Source organism: Balaenoptera physalus, assembly GCF_965194825.1.
Source record: "Balaenoptera physalus genome assembly, chromosome: 8".
Lineage (NCBI taxonomy): Eukaryota > Metazoa > Chordata > Mammalia > Artiodactyla > Balaenopteridae > Balaenoptera > Balaenoptera physalus.
Window position 1 is genome coordinate 81119881 of NC_138887.1, and position 23956 is coordinate 81143836.

The 23956-nt window shown below is 42.3% G+C and overlaps 1 protein-coding gene across 3 annotated transcripts in view; it reads right to left on the reverse strand.

The window, feature by feature from the left end:
• DPY19L1 (dpy-19 like C-mannosyltransferase 1) overlaps positions 1–23956 on the reverse strand; it is a 245109-nt gene that overhangs the window by 69553 nt on the left and 151600 nt on the right. For 2 of the 3 annotated variants that reach the window (XM_082471749.1, XM_082471748.1), the window contains exon 25: positions 16859–16997. The exons of the other annotated variant lie outside the window; for it this stretch is intronic. The gene's annotated coding sequence lies outside the window, so the exon portion shown is untranslated. The remainder of the gene's footprint in view (positions 1–16858; positions 16998–23956) is intronic. 3 annotated transcript variants of the gene reach the window in all.

Genomic DNA, 23956 nt, shown 5'->3' on the forward strand with positions numbered 1-23956 from the left:
GACAAGGCAGGGTCTCCCTTGGTCAGATGGCAGGATCATCTCTGAAAGAGATGGCTCTGCACGGGTGGATGGGATCAGTAAGTGCAGGGAGACACCTGGCATGTTGAGTATGTACATGGGCCTTGCTCATCCTGCACCTTCTGAGTGTCCCCAAGCCTGCCATCGAGTGTCATGTAATTCATCCTGGGCAAAGGAAGATCAGCCTTTGGGTTTCAATAGCATAAATAATGCTGTGATAAAAATCTTTGTACTTAAAATTATTCATGAGTCTCTGATTATTTCCTCAGAACTCATTCTAATGGAATTGCTAGATCACAGATGATGCTCATTTTAAGACTTTTGATGCATATGCATAAACTGCCCTATGAAAAAATGTGTATTCCTGCCAACAGTAAACAAGAGCTCTCATTTTTCCTCCCCTGATCCAGAGGAAGGTGGTATCATTTCTTTATTAAGTCTTTGCTGACCACAGAGGTTTAAAAAAGTACCTCATTGTTTCAATGTGCATTTCTTAGATTAAGTGGTTGGGTATTTTTCAAGTGTTTTCTGACATTATAGGAATCTCTTGTTCTTGCTCTTTGTTCGTCTTTAGTCCCTTAAGATACTAAAGCTGGAAAAAATGTTATCCACCACATAGTCCAGCCCCTAAACTTTTCACGAGTAGACTTAGGGCTAAAAGATGCAAAATGACTTGCTCTCCATCAGCATCAGAGGTTGAGCTGGACAGGAGCAGAGTGATTCCCACAGTTAGCCCCTCAGCCTTACTGAGATTAGATATTGTCCAGTCATCTCTGCTCAATCTACAAGTTAACATCTATATTGTATTTCAACTTACTGCTCTCCTCTCCACCAAGCTGAATCTGGGGGGAAACCTGAAGGGAAGATGAAGGTTATTTAGACAATCAATCAAAGGTAAGTAACAGCCACATTAAAAGAAGCCCATGGAAGAGGAAAGAGTCCAGTTGCAGCGGTAAGAAAGTATTTGTAAGGAAGTGACTCAGGCCGTCACAGGCAACTGACATAACGATTTCGGTGGCAGCAAATGTCCCTGCTTCTCTCCTGATTAATTTCCCATCAGCTCCTGAAATCAGTCAAAACCCCTGCTCAGCAGGGCGGATGCAGCCGTGAACCACAGGCTCACAACGTGCTGTCTGGCCAGACCCCTTGTGCGGGGCTTTCACTGTCTGAAATTTCCCCCATTAATTCGAACTGCCTCTTCTTCTCCTCCAACTTGCCTACGGCCCAACTTGTGCATTTTTGTAGTGTCCTTGGAAAACGCAAAGTCTAATTTAATGATTAAAGGGGATGATTTCAAAATCACTCAGCCCTTGTCGGACAAAGCCCTCAGTAAATCCTGCTCCTTGCTCCTTGCTTCCAGCTGGGGTAGCTGGACCTTGCTCTGTCTGTCCTTGAGCTTCCCTGAAGCATTTCCTACCTACTCAGTCATCATCTTCCCTCTTCCTCTTCCATGGCCAGGCTTCTGCGGGAGAGAAAGCTTCTCTCTGGGGGATGCAGCATAGCAACTCCCCGCTTCTTGAACCAAGACCAGGCCCAGATGGAGTTTTGTGAAGGATTTGTTTGCCAGCTAGTTGAGGGATAAGTTGCTATAATTTCATCTCAGAGCTAAAGCTCAACTCTTTTTGTTGTTGTTGTTTTTCTTAATCACACTTTGGTACCCTGAGCTTGATTTTGTTGCTAGTGACTCTTTCAGATAAGGTTAAATTCTTAATTCCAAGATTGAGTAGACAAAAGAAGCTCATGTGTGACACATTTATATACATATATATATATACATATATATATGTATATTCTTACCAAATTGATAGGCAAAAATACATATATACTATTGTTTTAATTCGCATTTCTTTCATCACAGATGAGGTTGAACACATTTTATATGTTCGTTATTATTTTTGTTTTTTAAGTAAATTACCTATTCGTATTCTTTCACCCATTTTTCTCCATTTTATTTTATTTTCTCTATTCTCTCTCTTTAGAGATTTTTTTATATAAAAACTTTTCCTATTTTTATACGATTAGGATATTTCCCTTGTTTGTCCCTAGTTTGCCTTTTCATTTTGAATGTGATTTTATTTTGCTTTCAGTTAATAAGACTGACATAATCAAGGAGAGAAATCATGAATACCTAAATTAGAAAGTCAAATGACTCGATTTAAAAAAAGAATCATAGGAAAGCACTTTGCAAAACTTTATATAAATGCATGTGAAAATATGAATGAAATGTATATGGCTTTTCTGTAATAAATAAGCATTTTATATTTTAATGTATTCACATCTACACACAATTTTCTTTACATTTTTTCATTTCTTTTCTTTCTTAGGAAATTGTCCCTTTCACAAACTTATCTATACTTTAACTTTTTAATGATTTATAATTTTAATTATTTGAAAATAATTTCAGTGTTGAGAGCATGTTAAAAATATCACCTTAAAATATTTTTTATTTGATTTTGATGTTTAATTTGATTTTTATGTAATATGAATTAGAGATCTAAGTTAAATTTGTCTTGTTTTTTTTTTTAATGCTGGGTCATTTGTCCCAATATCACTTACTGAGTGATTTATCTTTTCTCTATGGTATGAAATGGTAATTTTATCATATGCATATTTATATTATAAATGCTCTTATTGTTTCTGAGCTTTCTATTCCCTTCACTTTATTCTGTTTTTATTTTCTCTATTCTCTATCTTTAGAGAATTTTTTGTGCAATAACCTTTTTCTTTTTTAATATGTTGCAAAAATTTCCCTGGTTTGTCATTTGTTTCTTCACTTTGAATATGGTTTCATTTTGTTTCCAGTTAGTAGTGATTGACATAATTAAGAAAAGGAGAAAACACACAAATAACTAAATTAGTGGTTTTTCTGCCCCTAACACCACATTGTTTTCATTAGTCTAGCTTTATATACATTTAATATCTGCTAAGACTGATCGCTGGTCCTTTTCAGATTCCATGGCTATTCCTGGAGAAGCTGCTCACACACTCTCCTTGCACCCACTTCTGCAGCCAGAACAAGCCATCTCTTGTTTCTGTAACACCCCACACTCCTCTCACCCCTGGGCTTTTGTGCACATCACTCCTTATGCCTGAGCACTCCTCCAGACTCACCCTGCCTTGCTTCTGGCAAAATGATTCACGTTCTTTCTGTCTCATTTCAAATACCAACCCCACACGGAGCTGCCCCTGCCAATCCTAGGCCGCATCCCGCCTCAGCTTGTCCATGTTGCCATTAAGGCTTCACGGGAGAGTCATTGCCTGCTAGTGTGGCTACATTTCTTGAGTACAGGGACTCTTGTCTCTTAATCTCTAGACTCCAAACCCAGCACACAGTGGACACTTCATAAATGTTTGATTAAATAAACAATGCAGACCTGACTGATGAACTTCATCAATCAGACAGAAGTGTCATGTCACTCCATCTCTGTCTCTCTCTCTCTCTCACACACAGAGACACACACACCCTTAGTATGGAAATTTCTGGTTATTTAGTGCCTAGATCAGTTTCTGGCATATGGTAGATACTCCATAAATATATGTGAAAGGAAAGAAGGAAGGAAGAAAGGCAGAGAGGGAGGGAAAGAGAGGAAGGAAGGAGTTGTATTGTCAGTGGCAAACTGTCATGAGAGCTGTGTATGGATAAAGATTTAGCTGTTCTGTCATTAATTAAATCAGGCTCCCAAGACTTGAACCCACAGTGACTGACAATAAAGGCAATACACTGTTTTTCTGGGTCAACACAACTCCTGTTGTTTCAAAATTTATTTGACACAACTGTCTAACTGTTGCTGGGAAAGGTTTTTAGCCCTGGTGTAATTGCTTTACTTTAGCTATGGTTATTTTCTTGCTACCTAATTGATTTCTCATTCTCCTATCATTTTTACTCTGTGAGACAAAGGTAGAGGCTTAAAAGATCCAGAGCCGACAATTGCAAAGGAATAAGTGGAAGAAAGGACGTTTGTCATGGAGCACTGATTTATGTTACACGAAAAGAAAAATCCATCTTATTTTGCTTGGGGAAAGGGGAACAGACTGTGGGAAAGCCCCAGGCTGAGGTCAGTACAGTTCTATGGCCTACAAGGCCATGGTGGGGAAAAGGGCCCAAGATCCTAGCCAGCACTGTCCATGACATGAAGTCCAAGGCCAAGGTCAGATGACCCATCGCATCAGTGAAGGAAGTGACATCCTATATATTTTTACCTGAGGGGTGGCAAGAGTTAATTAGGTCTTTTGAAAAAGCCATTATCACTAGCCTGCCAGGTTATGGTGGATGCTTGCGTTTGAATTTCCCATATCCATTCCACTCTAAGCCACTCATGGCAACCCCTCCCCTCAGCATGTGAATGGTTCAGGAACGGCCACGTCATCCAGTTCTAGCCAATGAAATGTGAGCTCTCTGAAGAGCTTCTGGAAGATTTCCCCATTCTAAGCAACAAAAGAGTATGAAATGAAAAATAAAAATCTTCCTTCCACTTCTGCCCTGTCCCCCTCCTCAGAAGTAGCACTGTTAAGAATTTCGTATATACCAGTGGTCCCCAACCTTTTTGGCACCAGGCACCAGTTTCGTGGAAGACAATTTTTCCACGGGCGGGGGTGGGGGGGATGGGGGGATGGGGAGGGAGGGCCTGGTTTGGGCGGAATTGCGAGCGATGGGGAGTGACAGATGAAGCTTCACTCCCTCACCGGCCGCTCACCTCCTACTGTGCGGCCTGGCTCCTAACAGGCCATGCACTACTACCGGTCCGCGGCCCGGGGGTTGGGGACCCCGGCTATATACCCTTCCAGGACTGTTCAATTCATACACCAGCATATACATATGTATAGAAACAAATTATACACACTGAACAATGTCTGATCTTTGAAAAAACATGTTAATCAATCATTTTACTTTCCTGTTTAGAGCCATTCAGTGGATTTCCATTGTTTCAGGATAAAGTCCAAGACCTCTAACCCTGCACTGAAGGCCATGTGTGATGTGGTTCTTGCCTCACTCTCCATCCTTATCTTAAGGCACACAAGCTACCTTACTCACCATGCTTCAGCCGTGCTGGCCTTCTCTAAGTTCTTCAAATGCGCATGATCCCTCCTGTTTCAGCGACTTTGCACATGCTGTTCCCTCTGCCTGAATGATCACCCTCTTTTGCATTTAAAAAATCAATTTTATCCTTCAGATCTTAGCTGAAATTTCACCTCCTCTGGGAAGGCTTCCATGACCCCCAGAACAAGCCAAGCCTTCTATTATATACTCTTGTATCTCCCTATATTTTATCTTCATAGCATTAGTACTAGTGAAATTAACTAATAAAGGGGAGAGACACTTTTGGTCAGGGAGCATCCTTCAGCCTCTGCTAGGAGAAGAGTAAAAAGGACCGTGCTAAGTGAAGCATCAGCTCCCCCTACTCCCCCTCCCTATGCTTGGCGTCTAATGAGAACTTCAGAGCACAACTGGACATCATCCTCAGGCCCCAAAATGAGGCAAAGGTGGAGGCAGAGATGGAGCCTGTGGCTCCAAGACTGTGATGGGCACCCTTCAAGTCCCCAGGCCTGTGCTGAGTCCTGCAGCGTTTGTGAAAGGGGCACTTTTGGTCTGAGTGGAATGCTCTCCATGTGTCTTGAGGACAGAGAGAATTTTTGTTCTGTTTCCTGACACTCCTCATACACAATCCAGAAGCAAGACTCAGGAACTGGCCTCAGGCATCCTCTTGAGTACTTAATGCCACTTGAAAGGTCTTCCTCTGGCTTGGACTCCCGCACTCTCCCACCGCCAGGAGCTGCCTTCATGAAGGTAATGAAGGAAAACGGGTCTGTGTCTGGACTGTCTTCCATAAAATCAAGAAATAAACCAGCCAGTTGCAGGGAAGAGGTATTTTACTCAATCTTAGTGACCCCTTAGGTTTTCAGATTTTTAAGAAACTTGAAGAAAAGCTACACCTGCTGAGGGAGTGGAGATAAAGAAAAGACATGGAAGAAGTTGACCCAAAAGAATGGAGGTGCTATTCCTCAGCTCTGTTTCTGAGAATGGGCTATTTCTAGGTCTGCTTGATCTTTAAGATACAACTGCCATAGACAAAAGTCAGCGTGCCTAGTGTTACACCAGCATGGAAGCCCCAAGGAAGGGGGAGCTGTCACTGAGGAACAGAGGCAGCTCAGAAAGGTTTCACAGCAAAGTGATATATGGAGAATGGGCTAAAAAAAAATATTTTCAGGAAGAAAGGAAAGCAGACACAGAGAAATGGAAGACCTTGGATCTCACATTCACCCAAAGTCAACCACAAACTAAGCATGGAATCGGGGTTAGTTTAGTTGATTTCTCCTGTTGCCCACACAGAAAAAAATGTGTTGAGAGACAGTGGGCAGGGAGGGAGGCAGGATGATAATGATAGAGATGAAGAAAGCAGAGACAGATTGTGGGAGGCTTTGGATGCCCTGCTTGAGAGACTGGATATCATCTTGTAGGAAAGTGGAGGCACTGGAGGATTTTTAAGCCAGGGAATGCTGCTCTGTCCCAGAGCTCCAGTTCTGATGGCAGGAGGTGTGGGCATTCAAGATGTTAGCAGAGTGGAGGTGTTTAGAAGACTATGGCAAATAATCAGGCAAGAGATTATAAGGGGTGCTTGCTTTGGCAGCATGTATACTAAAATTAGAATGAGACAGAGAAGATTAGTATGGCCCCTGCATAAGGATGACACATTAATTTGTGAAGTAATGCATACTTCTGTGTTTAATGGGTACAGAGTTTCAGTTGCGGAAGATGAGAAAGTTCTGGAGATGGATGATGGTGATAGTTGCACAGCAATGTCAGTGCACTTAATGCCACCGAACTATACACTTAAAAATGGATAAAATGGTAAATTTTATGTTATGTTTATTTTACCACAATAAAAAAATCATCGAAATATCAATATTAAACAAAAACAGATCATAAGGGTCCAAAGTGATAGTGAAGATCAGGAATGGAGAGGAAGGTACAGGTGACGGAGACATTTTGAAGGACAGTCCACAGAACTTGTTGATTAATTAGATGAAAGAAATCAGCAAGAAGAAGGAAATCAATGTATTCAGAGTCCTCTCTGACGCATGACTGTTACACCCTGAGAAGTGGCTGGATTTGGGGAATAAACTGAAGAGGCATCTTACTTATTAGTTTTCCTGGGTAACAGTAAAGCTGGTACTGGCTTTCCACCTGCCTGATTGATCCTAAGGAGACGAGGTGGGGGTGACTAAAGCCCAAACCCCTAACACATAAAATCTTTCTTAATTTTCCATTGTACATATGGTTGATGGTCAACAAATATTTGAATTATTGATCAATTAAGTCCTAGGGTTGCAATTGTAGTACACAATTAATGCTTGATGGTGGTTGTAACCTTTCCTTGTATTTCATTTACCTGGGAAAAAGTTTCCCTGCTCTAACAAATATTCAACTTAGGGTAAAGAATAGACTCATTAGCAGTTTTCTTTCTCATTTTTTCTTTAATGTAGGCAAACAATTTCCAGAAAAGTCCCTGGGCAGGTATATGAGAAGGAGTGAGGATGCTCCAAAAAGGCCCCGAGCTTTCCTGGAACACTCAGAGCGCTCCTCTGAGCAGGGGAAAATCAATAAGGAGGGTTTTACCACAGCCATTAATTAAGGTATATTCTAAAGATCATTAAAAGCAATTAGTGCTTTGTCAGCTACTGCAAACTAGAACTCTTGATTTTTTTTCAACCAAGTGATTCTCAAGAGGGAAGTTAGTGCAGTTTTAAAATGAAGAAGTGCTTTGTCTCAAAGTTTTTAGTCAAGGTTCTTAATAAATTAGAAATGTCAAATAACTAATTAAAGAAAGGCATGCATGTTTATATTTATCAAAGGGAACAAAGGATACAAAATTTGCTAATGCTTTTGAGTCGTTAACACTTTTTTTCCTTTTCGGTACAGATTATATCACGTAAAAGTAGGTGTGATATTATGTGAAAATTGGGGAAGAAAGAGAGGAAAGAAAATGGCATTTATTGAGCCTCTGCTAATTTTCAAGCCCTGTGCATAGTACTTTAAATGTTGTCACATTTGATCCCTATAAACCTCTTAAGAGGTTTGTATTACTACCTCGATTTGACAGTCTCAACTGAGGCCCAGTGTCTTAGTGGGTTCGGGCTGCTATAACAAAATATCACAGAGTAGGTGACTTCTAAACAACACAACTGTATTTCTCACAGTTCTGGAGGCTGGAAGTCTGAGATCAGGTTGCCAGTACATTCGGGTGAGGGCTGTCCTCCAGGTTGCAGACTTCTCCTTGTAGCCTCACATGGCAGAAGGGTCAAGAAAGTTCTGTGGGGTCTCCTCTTATAAAGGCACTAATCCCATTCATGAGGACTTCATCCTCCTTATGATCTAAGCACCTCCCAAAGGCCTCACCTCCTTATACCATCACATTGGGCATTAGGATTTCAACATGTAAACTGGGGGAGGAGAGGGACACAAACATTCCTCCTATTTTGCTCAGTGTATTAGTTATGTATTGTTGGGTAACATATTATCATGAACCTAGTGACTTAAAACATACACTTATTATCTCACAGTTTCTGTGGGTCAGGAGTCTGGACATGGGTTAACTGGGTCCTCTGCTTAGGCAAGGCAGCCATCAAGGTGTCTGCCAAGGCTGGGGTGTCATCAGAGGCTCAAGTGAGGAAGGATCTTCCTCCAAGCTCCCCTGGGGTCCTGGCAGAATTGATTTCCTGGGGCTGTAGGACTCACAGCAACCTGCTTTTTCAAAGCTAGGAATACAGAGAGACACTAGCAAGACAGGTGCTACACACTTGTGTAATCACAGACATCCCATCACTTTCACCCCAATGCATCAATTAGACAGACGCAAGTCACAGGTCCAGCCACACTCAAGGGGAGAGGATGACACAGTGATGTGAACACTCGAGGCGGGAATCATGGAGGCACATGAAAGCCTGTCTAAAATCAAGGTCATATAACCAGCAAGTAGTAGAGCTGGTTACAAATCTAAATCTGACCCCGAACCCTGTATTTGGATTCCAACCTCAGCTATACCTCTGACCACATGAGTTATCTTGGAGAAATCAGTTAACTTCACCAGGTCCAAGCCTCCTGGCTTAAAAAAAAGAAGTAGCTGCCATCTACTGTGATTCTACAGAGGCAGGCAGACCGTGGTTGAGAGACCTCTGACTCCACACCTCACACTCAGGGAACTGGGAGCGGTCTTCACAGTATGGACCCACCAGACATTTTAATAGTATCTTTGGTCCTTTCCGCAGTGTCATCTATGCCATTGTGATCAGAACTATTTGGGTCAAAAGTAAAGCCCATGAGACGGTGATTTCCAGCTGCTCAGGTAAGTCTCTCATCTGCATTACCCAACTCTTAGCTAGTTTTCCTCTAGCAAATATGAGCTTGGGTTTTCTGGTTATAACAAGCCTGCTCTGTTATATCAGGGCCCAGCTGGCAGGTCAGACCCCCAAAGGCTGTCCCGGGCAGGCTCTGCTTTCTCCACGTGGCTTCCCTAAAAAGTGAGGAAGGAGGACTTTGGGCCTGGCCAAGTTGTGCCAGCAGAGTCCTTCGAAGCAGCCTTTGAGCCAGGACCTGAGGGTCACCCTAGTCTGGCAGGTCTGGGAGAGAGGGCCCCTGGAGGACTCTGGGATGAAAAGACAGGACAGTGCAGGGAGGAAGCCGCACATTCAGCAAAACATGAGGACAAACATTTCTGCTTGGCTTACATTCACAAGAAAACTGCCATCTATCCACAGAACAGTCCTGGACCCTAGGACAGTCAAGGCGTGGTTCATGCCTTCCCCACTGTCCCAGCACACCACCGCACAGCAGAATGAGCCTGAGGCTGCCAGCTACAACCCTTCCCCAAATCCCGCTTCAGCAAACCTACACAATCGGTGCTGAGACTTGGAACCCTACCCTGCTTCCCAGGCAGACATTGCTGGGCCTCTGAGGACAACCTGGAGAGAACACAGCAAACCAACGTGCCCGAAAGAAAAGAGAAAGTGTTCCTGGGTGTCTAGTTACTTTAATGCGACTAGTTCTGAAGGAGGGGACCAGCTCTGCGCCCATGGAGCTTCCACACCTCCTCCCATTCCATGTACACACACATTGAAACACCCAGTCTCACATACACACACACACACACTTACACGCCCATATGCACACACATATACATACTCACCCACATAGGCTCACACAAGGGCAGCAAGGTATAACACCGATCCCTGGAGTAAGAAGAGTTCGTTTCCGTTCCAGATGTGCCACTAAGAGCTGTGCCACCTTGCAAAGTCATTTAACCTCTCTGGACTCCAAGGGGTTAAAATGAGGGGACAGATTAGATTCTCTCTAAGTCTTCCTCTTTTCAGACTTTCAGCTGTTACCTTTACTGGACCAAGACAGAGCTTGTTTTCCTCCACATCGAAGCTACTTCTTTTAGTGTAACTGAGAGAAAGTTAAGAGGATTCATTATTGGGCACTAATAATCTGTATCCCTTTCCCTAGGAGAATTAGTAGAGATGTGTAAGTCTTGGTGTCTTCATCTGAATTCAGTTCAATTCTGCTGTGTTCCAACACATGTCAGGAGTGGTCCAAAGGACCAAGAATGCTAAGGAGTAAATAGCATGGATCTTGATTATAGGAAGCCTACAGTTTCGTGCACTGGGTCCCAGCCCTAGCTGCACAAGAGTGTTTCCCAGGGAGCTTTTCAAATGCACCAGTACCCAGAAACTGCTGCCTAAGAGATTCTGATTTACTTCATCTGGGGTGGGGTCTGGGCATCATTACTTTGGAAAAGCTCTTCGGATGATCTTAATGTGGACCCATGTTTGACAGCCTCTGGTCTAGTAGGAGACACTGTCACAGGCAGCTGACTTCCACTCTGAGTGACGAGTATAACCCAGAGGTGTTCACAGGCTGCTGGGAAATTTTCCACCCATGAAGAATCTATCATTTGCTTGTGGCTCAGCACAGATCCTTGTGCCTCCCTCATGCTGGTCTAGTCTTTGCACTCTGGTTCTTCTAGAAGAACAAGAGTAATCAGAGGGGATACATTCATTTTATTCTTTGTGGGTGGCTGGCGATGGTCAAAGATCAGAATATTTGTCTGAAAAAAAAAAGATGGATGAAGGCATCCTTCCTATATCAGATATCAAAGAAATACACCAAATAGTTGTTGAACAATCATAGAATTACATGAAAGGGGGAATAGAACAGGACAGAAACTCTAAAGGAAACCTAAGGTATTTAGGGTATGATGAAGTAGTTCAGACTGATAGGAAAATAGAGATTGTTTGAAAATTAGTGTTGTTGAGAAAACTATCCAACTATTTGGAAATAGATGGATAGGTAAATAAATAAAAAAATAAATACACATGATTGCTACCTTATATGCTATAAGGAAATAAACTACTGATTAAGGGAAAGAAAAGAAAATATACGAATTATTGTTCATAATCAGGAAAAAGTGAAAAAGGTATGAACATCCTACAATGAGGGATTAAGTACATTAATTATACAGCCATACAATGAAATACTACAGCTCTAAAGATTATTGTATAGTATACTTATTGCCTTAGAAAGATGTTTACGATGTATTAGATTAAGAAGGAGAAAGCTGTATGGTGTTGCCTTTATAAATGTGTGAATATATAATATACAATAGAATATATAAGTGCATGTACAGATAGATGATAGCTGGATGCATAGATAGATAGAAAATGTCAGGGAGGACAAATACTAAATGTTATAGTGATTATCTCTGAGTGGTAGAATCTTAGTTGATTTTTATTTTCTTCTTTTTTTGTGTGTGTGTTTGGACACTGAGAGGTCTAACGCTGAGACTGTATACATATATTCATTTTGTAAAAATTATCATCTATCTTTTACAAATGGAAATCATATTAATTTTTAAATTATACATATCTGTATAGATATATAGATATATCATTGCATTGCCTGGGGAGCTTTTCAAGTGAGTTGTCACTTAACAGAGTGCATGACCCTAGTGTGATGGTGAACAGATCAAGTGTAGCGGGACCAGAGGGCTTTGGAAGGTCCAGAGCTTTGGGTTGGAAGGATGCATAGGGAAAAGGAGGATGTTTTAGTATGCTCAGGCGCCACAGCAATATACCACAGTGAGTGGCTTAAACAACAAATTTATTTTATCACAGTTCTAGAGACTCGAAACCCAAGATCAAGGTACCAGTCAGTTCTGTTCCTGGTAAGAGCTCTCTTCTTGGATTGCAGATGTCCGCTGCTGCCTTCTTGCTATCCCCTCACATGGCAGAGAGGAGAGAGACAGAGAAATCTTTCTAATGTCTCTTCTTATAAGGGCACTAATCCCATCATAGGGTTCCTGCTCTCGTGATCTCATCTAACTCTATCTCCCAAAGGCCCCATCTCCAAATACCATCACATTGGGGGTTAGGGCTTCAACCTATGAATTTTGTGGGGACACAAACATTCAGTCCATAACAGGGGAAGAGTCAGGAAAAAAAAAAAGAGATGGTGGAAATAAACAAAGACCAACCAAATGAGAATAGACAAAGGCTATTTTTTCAAAGCTTGCTATAGCAAGGGACTCAGCCACCATCACTTGTCTCTTGGCAGAAATACAAAAGCAGGCAGTGGAGTGAGAAAGCCTCCAGTACGTCCTGATTGGTGGCTGTTGGCATGTGGCAGCTGTAAGTGCGCTGACTAGAAGCATGGCATCCTGTGTGATGGGTTAGGGGTGTATATTTGGCTTTCTCAGGATGGCTTTAAGTAAAAAATAGGGGCAAATATTAAAGAAGCTGTCAGTCATTTATCAAGTCTTGGCTATTTGGGGTAGACTGTTACAGGTATTCTTATTTGGCTTATGGACTGCGAGATAGAGACAGTGGTCTGACTTCCTCCAAGTCTGAGTTGCACATAGCAGGTTGGCTTCCTGGTCTGGTTACTGTAGATAATGGGTTGGTTTCCTGGGCTGGTTGCTGCAGAGTGTGGGTCAGAGTTCTATCTTAAAATATGATCTGGCCACCATCCATTTGTTTGTTCCATCTGTCAACATACACTGACAAGACAGAGGGACAGACAGAGCACTTACTGTCAGCCACTTCTGGGTCCTTTCCATACTTTACCTCCCTGAATCCTTACAGAACCCTGAAAGGTGATATTATCGTCTATCTTTTGCACATGGAAGACAGGCTCGAGGGTAAAGCAATTTGCTTGTTTTCATAGGCAGCGCATGACACAGCAGGATTCAAATGCACATATGATTGGCTAGAAAGCCTATGTTTTCTCCTCTACATCAAGCTCCCTCTCAGAAAGAAGGACATGACAGAAAGGAAGGTGGTGAATGACTGAAAAAAGAGCTCAAACTAAAAAAAAACAAACAAACCATTTTTTTAATTAAAAAACCCAAACAGGATTGTTGGCATGGCTGGCTTTCACCAGCCTCCCTGCTGTGCTTGGCCTTCAGAGCACTATTCCAGAGTCATCTCCCGAAGTGTTTTGTTTTGATATATTTAAAAATCTAAAAGGTGACCTAATTTTGTTTAAGTAGGCTGAGGTCTTCCTGTACTTTCAGATTTAAATCAGATTGCTTTAAACCCTTGTCCTGTGGTTTCTGCCAGTTCCAGGAGACTGCTGTGTCCTCTCTCCTTGTCCCTCTGGGTTCTTACCCCACTGTCTCACCTCCAACAGCTCTTCTGTCCCCTCTGCTCCTGGTCCAATGAACCATGGAATTCACCTTATTTTCCTTGGGTTTGAGGTGATGAAAAGTTTCCACATTCTGTCAGCTACCCCACCACCCGGGGTGTCTCCCATCCCTTTTTTCTCAGCAGGCCTCTCACCACTGTGGTTGGGCCCCTGTCTCTCCCCAGAGTGCCCCGTATCTCCCTGCTACTCGATTTTCCAGTCCCTGCACTCTTGGGTTTCCCCCATCCTCTAGTCCCTGAGATATTACAAAGCCACATAGAGATCCATTTTCCCACTGATACACAGTATGCCATTACTCCTCCCCAAAGGTGGAAATGGCTACAGTCAGTTTTTATTCTTTAATACAAGTTTATATGTCCATCACACCTATTTTTTAGTTGTCTATATCTTTATATCACCATCACTGACCCCTTTCTGGAATGAGGAGCAGGCAGATGGTGGTTTCAAAAGCCTGTATACTCTCTATATCTTATTCATAAGCAGAACCCACTTGGTTTTCTATCTGTCATTACAGCCAAGTAGCTCTGGAGTTGGCTGGTAAGTAGGATCTCCAGTGGTGTTAGTACCCCAGGATTACTGCTCCTCAACGAGGGGACATAAGCAATGATTAGTGTGAACAGAAGCTCACTTTGTAAACATGGGCTGCAAAATTCAAGTTTAAGAATCACTCTTATTTCTGGCAAGTATGCCTATTTCTCCCCCTCAAAGGCTGACAGAAAGGAAAAGAAAGAACTATTTAATAAATGATCTACAGACTTTCCGAAAAACAAGTGCGCGGAAGGCGAGAGGTAGAGAATATGAGGTTTCCAATCCCATAGGTTATCTTTCATAAATAAGCTTGCTCTTGATGCCCAGGGGTGTTTACTCCTATAAAACAGAACAGTTATCACATGGGGGCAGGAGATGGGGGAGGTGCACCCATGAAATAGATGAAGTATAACATATCTGATATAACTGAGTCTGTCCATTATGACTTAGAAGATGTGATGTGATCCATGCTATATCCAAAGTACATGTTTCCAATTAAATGGGGAAGAACGAGGTGAAGAAAAATCTTCAGATTAGGAACTGGGTTAGAGTCCTGTTCACCTCTAACTAAATGAACTTGAAATAAGCCCATTAAGTACCTTTCTTCATCAGTACATGAGAGTAAAATGGCTTCTCTGCAAACAACACCTTCAGCAAAAGACATAAAGGACTTTATGAAAAATATATACAGGGCTTCCCTGGTGGCGCAGTGGTTGAGAGTCCGCCTGACAATGCAGGGGACACGGGTTCGAGCCCTGGTCTGGGAGGATCCCACATGCCGCGGAGCAACTAGGCCCGTGAGCCACAATTACTGAGCCTGCGCGTCTGGAGCCTGTGCTCCGCAACAAGAGAGGCCGCGACAGTGAGAGGCCCGCGCACCGTGATGAAGAGTGGCCCCCAATTGCCGCAACTAGAGAAAGCCCTCACACAGAAACGAAGACCCAACACATCCATAAATAAATAAATAAATAAACCCAAAGTTAAAAAAAAAATATATATATATATATACATATATAAATAAATGACACTTATAGCATGTTCGTGGATAGTAAGATTCAGTACCATAAAGATGTCAATTCTCTTCAAATGATCTACAGATTAATGCAGTTCCAATCAAAATTGAAACGGGACATTTTATTGAGCTTGACAAGCCAATTTAAGAACATACATGGAAATTTCAAGAGCCAAGAAAAAGCCATGAAGACAGTTCTGGAGAAGTAGAACAAGGTAGTAGAGGTTTACTGTACCAAATATTGATTTATCATAAAGTTAGAATGATTAATAGAGTGTGGTATTGACACAATTCAATAGAAAAATGGAAAATAAAACAGCCCGCAAATAGAACTACACATATATGAGAACTTGATACATGTCAGAAGATCATAGGGAAAGAAATGAAATTGGAACTTCACCTCAATTCTTAGGCAAAATTACATTCCAGGAAATTATAGACTTAAATGTGAAATGTAAGACTTTTAAAAATTTTTAAAGAAAATGTAGGGTGTTATTTTTATGACATTAGAATAAAGGAATTCTTAAATGAGATACAAGATACAAGGTACATTAAACCAAAAAACTCATGGATAAATTTGACTCTATTTATATTTAAAAGTCAAGCCAAAAAGTGGGAGAAGCTATTTGCAACACGTAATCTGGGAAAATGTATGAAGAATGTATGAAGAACTCCTAAAAATCAATCAAATATATTTTTTAAAAAGATAAATAGAAGAAAAATGAGCAAGGCACAAACAGACATTTCACAGGAGGGAAAAGAGAAATAGCCAAAAATAAGATTCTCAACCTCATTGATAAATCAGGAAAGTGCCCATTTAAACTTCAATTAGATACAATTTTCCACTCACAGGACTGGTAAAAATTTTAAAGTCTGCTATTTCTAAGTACTGACAAAGATATAAACCTCATGGTTCATCTGGCAATATCATTCCTAAAAAACTTAGTAGACTTCTGATTTATTTGCTTCCAGTCAGTTTCACATGCCAGCAATCATATTCAAAAAGTCTTTCTGAAAATAATTCTCAGGCTTGACTTGTTTCTTTGCTTCCTCACCCAATCCCTTTCCCCTAACTGAATAGAAGCTAGCTTGAGGCCACCTGAAACCATAGGTGGGAGGCCACATCCTTAGTCTGATCTTCCCCTCATTGCTGGTTTAAACCCCTCACTGTAATAACTGAATTTGGGTTCAGGCTTCATCGGCACAAGACCTGCACACTCAGAAGGTATACACATTCGCATTTTCATTTTGTACCCGGCCACGCAAAGTATACAGCTGGTGCTACGAGGGGCTAGGAGCAACTGACCCTTGCAACTCTACAAGATCCCAAATTTTAGAACATTCTTTTAACTTCCTTTCATTTTTGTTCATAAACCAACCAACTCTTGTCTGAGTTCATCTCTTTTTTTGATACTTGCTAAACACAGCTGGTGGCAATCAACACACACTATTAACATTCTATTTATCAACTGTGGTAGCTAATTTTCTGTGTCAACTTGATTGCCCTAGACAGATAGCTTGCAAAACATTATTTCTAGGTGTGTCTGGAGTGCATTCCTGGAAGCATTTGAATCTGTAGACTAAGTAAAGAAGATCGTCCTTACCAATGCCAGTGAGAATCATCCAATCCACTGAAGGCTTGAATAGAATAAAGAGGCAAAGGAAGTGTAAATTTGCTCGAGCTGGGACATCCATCTTGTCGTGCTCTTGCGCATCAGCATTTCTGGTTCTTGGGACTTCAGACTAGGATTTAGAGATTTATACCATTGGTTGCCTGTTTCTCCAGCATTTGGACTTAGACTTATACCATCATCTCCCCTGGTATTTCTCCCATGAAAATGCCTTTGGATTTGGGCTGAATTATACCACCAGCTTTCCTGGTTCTCCAGCTTGCAGACAGCAGATTATGGGACTTCTCAGCCTCCATAACTGCATGAGTCAATTTCTATTACAAATTTCCACATATATATATCCTATTGGTTCTGTTTCTCTGGAGAGTCCTAACTCCACACCACCCTTGTACCCTCCCCGGGGGTCCAGTCTCAGTAGGCACACAATCTGCCTTCCCAAGCATCATATATAACGGTTCTATCCAATGCATCTCTAGTGTCCCAGCTTTCCCTATCAGTTTCCTTATTACCTGCTGCCTGCTCACTAGGCCAATGCCACATGTTTTAGGTTTGTGTTATGACAGCGCTGCATATGAAGCACCAATCTCTGCTTTAGTTAAGGAAACTCTAGAAGCTATACCAGAGAAACCCCCAAATACAGCAGCCTTAAAATAGAAGTTTGGTTCTTGTTCAATTAAAGTCCAATTAACAGTAAAGGTCAAAGGGATGGATACAGTCATTCAGAAACTCAAGCAGATGGAGATTCTGCCACTCTTAACAGACGGCTGCTAAGGTATTGCTTAGCATCAGCATCCAGCAGTCTGGGGAGGGGGGAAGAGAGAGTGAAGGATTACTCATGGGATTTATCTGAGCCAGGCCTGGGAATGGTACATATGGATTCTTCCCATGTTCCTAGATGCAGAACTTAGTCACATGACTATGCCCTGCTGAAAGGGAGACTGGGAAATGTAGTCTCTCTGTGTGCCCTGGGGGCAAAGAAAGGATTTGGTGGATAGCTAACCTGTCTCTGCCACAATTATTTTAGGTCTGTCAGGGTTCCTGGTTCTGCCTGAGCTGAGGAGCTGAGGAACAGAAAAGGCTGTGAGTTAGGTAAGTTAGGTCATACCTCCTCATATCTAGCTATGACCTCCTATAAAAAACAAAAGGAAGTGGCCAAAGTCCTGCAGCTAAGCAGATGAGACATAACATGCTAAAAATAGTTAACATTCAGGTTATATTCGTAGATAAAGAGGTCATCAATGATCAGAAATTGAAAGTGAATTTTAAGTTTAAAAATTTTAGAAATCAGGCAATCAGGCCTAACTGTTAAAATGTTTAATTTTTTAAATAAACCTGAAGTACATAAAGTTCCCAACATATGAAAAAAAAATATTTAAAAATATTAACCAGGTAGTCTTCCTTGTTAACAAACAAATCACCTGGACTCATTGTAGGTCCACTGATGGCCCCTCCACCCACCAGGAATAAATTCTGCTTCACTTAAAATCTCTAGATACCAACTGCTCCCCCTTCATGGGCTCAGTGCACAAGAAAAATAGGTTCCCAGTGACTCTGCAAGGGGCATGAAGCATGGGGAAGGTAAGGAGCAGGAACTGGCCACTTGGAGACTAAACCTCCAGCGTGGGCCGCCACTAGGGTTGCATCCTTGAACTAAGACAGCCTAAGGCAGCATGCTGCTTCCAGTCCTGAATCTAATCAACCCACCGCCTCTAGGCTGCCCCCTATTAATGCACAGTGACAGCTGAATTTCACTGCTTTTCTGGCCTCAGCTCAGCCCCAAGGTCTGAGTAGAAATAATCCTTTTATCTCCCAATAAAGGAGAATACTGGGATTTTGTAGCTCAGCTCACTTTGAAGAGCCATCTTTAGGAGCTGGAGGCTTTGCATTTCCTAGAGTGGTTGGATTAAATATGCTTTTCACTGATTTCATTGGGAGATCGAAGGGCAGGAGTTGATTATATTGTCACCCATTTGCTCTGTGGAAAGTACTGCAAGTTTCCATTTTAAGCAGATTTCAGAGCACAAATGTCATTCTCGAGAAGTTTTCTGAAAAACCAACTAAGTCTTCAGAGCCATACTGTTTAGGAGCCAGCTGTTAGTCCAGCAAATGGAGATACTTTGAAAAGATACAATTTTTTAAAAATAAATTTATTAATTTTATTTATTTATTTATTTTTGGCTGCATTGGGTCTTTGTTGCTGCACGTGGGCTTTCTCTACTTGCGGTGAGCAGGGGCTACTCTTCATTGCGGTGCGTGGGCTTCTCATTGCGGTGGCTTCTCTTGTTGCAGAGCATGGGCTTTAGGCGCACGGGCTTCAGTAGTTGTGGCTCTCAGGCTCTAGAGCGCAGGATCAGCAGTTGTAGTGCACAGGCTTAGTTGCTCTGCGGCATGTGGGATCTTCCCAGACCAGGGCTCGAACCTGTGTCCCCTGCATTGGCAGGCGGATTCTTAACCAATGTGCCACCAGGGAAACCCAAAAAGATACAGTTTGATCTGCTGTCTTTTACTTGCCTCCCATGGCTATAATCCCACCCTGATAATTATTTGATGTATACAATTCCTATATACAGATAACACTGTATAATAGCCTATCTAAATGTATATGGTAATACCGTCTGTTCACTTCCATAAAGGCAGCTCATACCTCCTGAAATACCGTTAAAACCCATCATCTCAACTAATAAGGGAATTGACATTCTCAGTGTGGGGCTTGGCATCTTGAATACATTTTTATTTTAATTATCAAAATAACTCTGTGAGTTTGGTGTTTTATGCTTCATTTTTGGAAGTGGGAAACTGAGGCTAGAAACAGTAGGCAATTTGCATAAGGTGACACCGCTAGTAAGTTGTGGAGCTGGAGGGTGTATTCAGGTTTGACCCTAAAGTCTGTATCCTTCCCAAGATATCACCTTGAAAATCAAGGCTTTTCAGCCTTGGCACTATCAGTGTTTTGAACTAGATAATTCTTTTCTGCGAGGGGCTGTTCTGTGTACTGAAGGATGTTTACTTAGCAGCATCCTGGCCTCTGCCCACTAGATGCCAGTAGCACCCACACCCAAACATTTGTGACAATCAAAAATGTGTCCATGGGGCTTCCCTGGTGGCGCAGTGGTTGAGAATCTGCCTGCCAATGCAGGGGACACGGGTTCGAGCCCTGGTCTGGGAAGATCCCACATGCCACGGAGCAACTAGGCCCGTGAGCCACAACTACTGAGCCTGCGCGTCTGGAGCCTGTGCTCCACAACAAGAGAGGCCGTGATAGTGAGAGGCCCGCGCACCGCGATGAAGAGTGGCCCCCGCTTGCCGCAACTGGAGAAAGCCCTCGCACAGAAACGAAGACCCAACACAGCCATAAATAAATAAATAAATTAATTAATTAAAAAAAAATGTGTCCAGACATTTCCAAATATAACCCAGGGGGTAATATTGCCCTCACTTGAGAACCACGGCTGTAAATGCTTCTGAAGCATTTGCTTCCTTACACCACTGAAGTTTTGTGGTGCTGTGAAATGCACAGAATGATTTGAAGGCCCTAATAGTGCCTAAGAGTGGCCTTCCAGGGGAGACATTAAGAAATAAAAATCAATTCTAATTAGCATTTCAGTTCATTGCACATAGAAAGCCCCTTATTCCTATGATTCCTGCTAACTGTTTGTCCTCTCCAGTGAGTAAGTGTTCCCGCTGTGAAAACACTCAGAAGTTTCGATGGCTTGCAGCTGCCTCAGAAATTCAGCCCAAACTCCTCAGGGAGACATTTAAGGTCTTCCCACTTTGGCCTCAGTTCTTCTCCCCACTCTCAAATCCAGCGTCCTTTCAGGCTCCAGCCAAGCTAGATGACTCACCGAGGTCCAAACGCTTCCTACATTTTCTTGTTTCCGTGTCTTGGCTGAGGACGTTCCCTCTGCTTCACACGTCTTTCCCAATCCCATGCCCCTATCCCCAGCTCTGCCTTGGGAATCTCTGCCTCTGCCACACGGCCTCCTCTGCCTAACGGTAGGGGGATGGCTTCCTTCCTCGTTCATAGTCAGTTTTTGGTTTTCCTCATTCTCATCTCACCCAGCCGTGTGCGGAGTGTGTGATCTTTCCTGCTGGATTGAAAGTTCCTAGAGAAGAGGAACTCTATTTTAGCCTATCTTGTTCAGTCCTTATCTCTTAGCAGATGTGCTATGCTTGGTGGGTTGGACTGCATTGGATTGCAGAGGGGGTAGAATAAATAGTGCAAAGGTAAATTTCACACCAGTTTCCATGAGGATTTAAATACGCTTCAAACGTGAAATCTGAAAGATGTAGTGAGGACCAGCGAGCACAGTGGTTGGCCTCTAGGGTATAACCGCCCTGCCCCATATGACTTAGGCGCCCTGGGTGGGCCTCTGACCTGGGCCACCACTAGAGTTGTGCCCCTTGAGCCTTAATCAATGGCACCCAGCTGAGGGTGTGTGGAGCTAGCATTCTATCCATGACTCCCTCATTGAGGGTATGCCCTGGGGCAGGTCTGCATATATCTGGAGGGAGGGCACCTTTACACAATTTTCACAAAGGCACCATATGGGCTGTTAGAAGCCCTGACAGTAAAAACTCTCCCACAACATCAAGGCACCCTGTGTACAACATCTCCATCCCCAAATTTGTCATCTAACTACTCCTTCTACTAAGAACCACTGCACTGAATTCTGCCCATCCTAATCAATATTTGTTTCACCACTACTTCTTGACTAGAGAGAGGTTTATATTAACTCGTTCAACAAATATTTGTTAATCATTCACTAAGTTTAGAGGATGCAGAAACAACACAAAGTCTCTGTCTCCATTAAGCTTACATTGTAGTGGATTCTTATATTTAACCCTCACATGTTTTACTATCAAACAACCCACATAGGCTTAAAGTTATAGCCAGGCTCCTATTTGGGACAGCTTTTTATTATAGCCCTGGCTTGAGCTTTTGTTGAGAGTAGGGTTTTTGAGTTAAATGAGTACGCTAGTCTGGGGTAACAATTCTAGGCAAACCGCTTTGCCCTAGGTTGCTGAAGGGACAAGACGGGTGTCTCAGCATCGCCCCCTGTGGTCACATGGCTAATTCCAGCTTCAGTTGATTCAGGGCATCCAGCCAAGCCTCTTGAGAGAGTCTGGATGTCCCAATGCATTTGCATTTTACATTAAGCTGCAAACTGAGCAGTTCCCAGCATCCAGCCCAGAGCCATCTTTAGGAAAATGTCCAAGGGGGGTCTTCCTGGGCATAGGTGAGGAAGATGGAAGTGGTCCCATGACAACTGTGGGTCTAACCTATGATGCTTCTATTGGCAGAAGCAGCATTTATTTTACCATTCTCCTTTTGTGCCTGCAGATGGAAAGCGGTGCACCATTTCCAACCGAGGGCTCATCTCAAAGGCAAAAATCAAGGCCATCAAGTACAGCATTGTCATCATTCTTGGTAAGCAACGTCCCTCCTTTTGTTGCAGAACTGTGTGGACATTCCAAAAGCAAATTTGTACCTAGAACCTGGTAGGTAGAGAGCCCATACAATTAAAAAATTTGTCTACAGGCACTTCTACATTTGTCTGATTAGATAAGAATATGTGGAGCTAATCAGTCCATCTATGCCTCCTTCAAGGGCTGACATTTAGTTTCTAATCACTCTCTTTATGAATACTGTTGTCCACCACAGCCCTGGGGTGGATAAGGTGGAGAAAATCTAATTAGGACATAACTGGCTGAAGCTGATGCTCACCATCATCCAGTTGAGCCAGTTGCTTTCCTGAAGGCGCACTCTCCCCAGGGCTGAAGTCCATCAACCAGAGGAAGACAGAAGTGGCATTCCATTTCTTCTGGATATTTAATGTCAAGGTCACTATAAATCCTTCCCTAATGGATGCCTTATCTTCTCTCCACCCTACTGTCATCTTCCCTTTCCTTTTCCTTTCTCTCTACTCTTAACACCCATAAAGTCACCTCATCTCAGGAAAAAAAAAAAAAAAAAAAGGTATTTCTAGAGTACCTAATCTATGTCAGATTGGTGTACGTTCTTTGTTATTCTCAAACCTTCAAAATTTTCTCTCCCTTCTACCCTCTCAGTTAATGATCCTGATTCTTATTTCACTTAGAAAATACTCTACCGGAATAGAACTTCCTCATTCTCCTGCCTTCACATCCATGGACCTACCTGCATCTTTATCTGTCTTTTCTCCTATTACTATGGATAAACTGTCTCTGCTTCTTTTTAAATCCAAAATGCTCACTTGAGCCCTGTATCCCATTCCTTCCTGCCAACTCAAGATTTGCTTCTCCAGTCATCTCCTCTCCCCCACAGATGTCCCCCTTACCTGGATCATATGCACACAAGCATACTGTAATAGCTCCCTCGATAAACTCTCCCATAACCCTCTTTAACACTCTCTTTTCTAGCAGAACTCCACCACTTTTCACCTCTCATTCTCTGGAGTCTATTTCTCTTAGCTTTCTTTCCTATTACTCTAGTAAAGGCATCCTTATCAAGGTCACCACAACCAACAAAATGCCAAATATCAATTCTCAATCTTTACCTTACTTGACTTCTAAGCAACATTTGATTCGTCCTTCTTTGGAACTCTTCCTTTGCTTGGAAATTATATCTATGATTTCTACTTGAAATCTCTGTGTGTAATTTCTAATAAGCTTATCATACTTGACATGAAAACCCAGAAGTCTCAGCATGCTCTCCTACCTCCTGCAAGATAACTCTTCCTCCTGTTGTCCCCAGTTCAGTAAATGACAGCATCTTTCACCCAGTGTCCACACCAAAAATCTAAGAATCATCTGTCTGTCATGATTCTATTTCTCTCCCACCTCACATATCTAGTCCATCAGTAAGGCCTAGAGGCTTTACCTACAAAAGAGATCTCGAATCCAACCATTTCTCAGCATCTATACAATTATTTCCTTGGTCTAAGCTCCCACCAACTTCTCCCTGGAACCTGCAACTGATCTTCTCTTATTCCTTCGCTGCAAAGCAGCCAATGTGATCTTTTTAAAAATGTAAATCAGACACTATCACTACACTGCATACCCACATATAGCTTCCCATTACATTGGAATAAA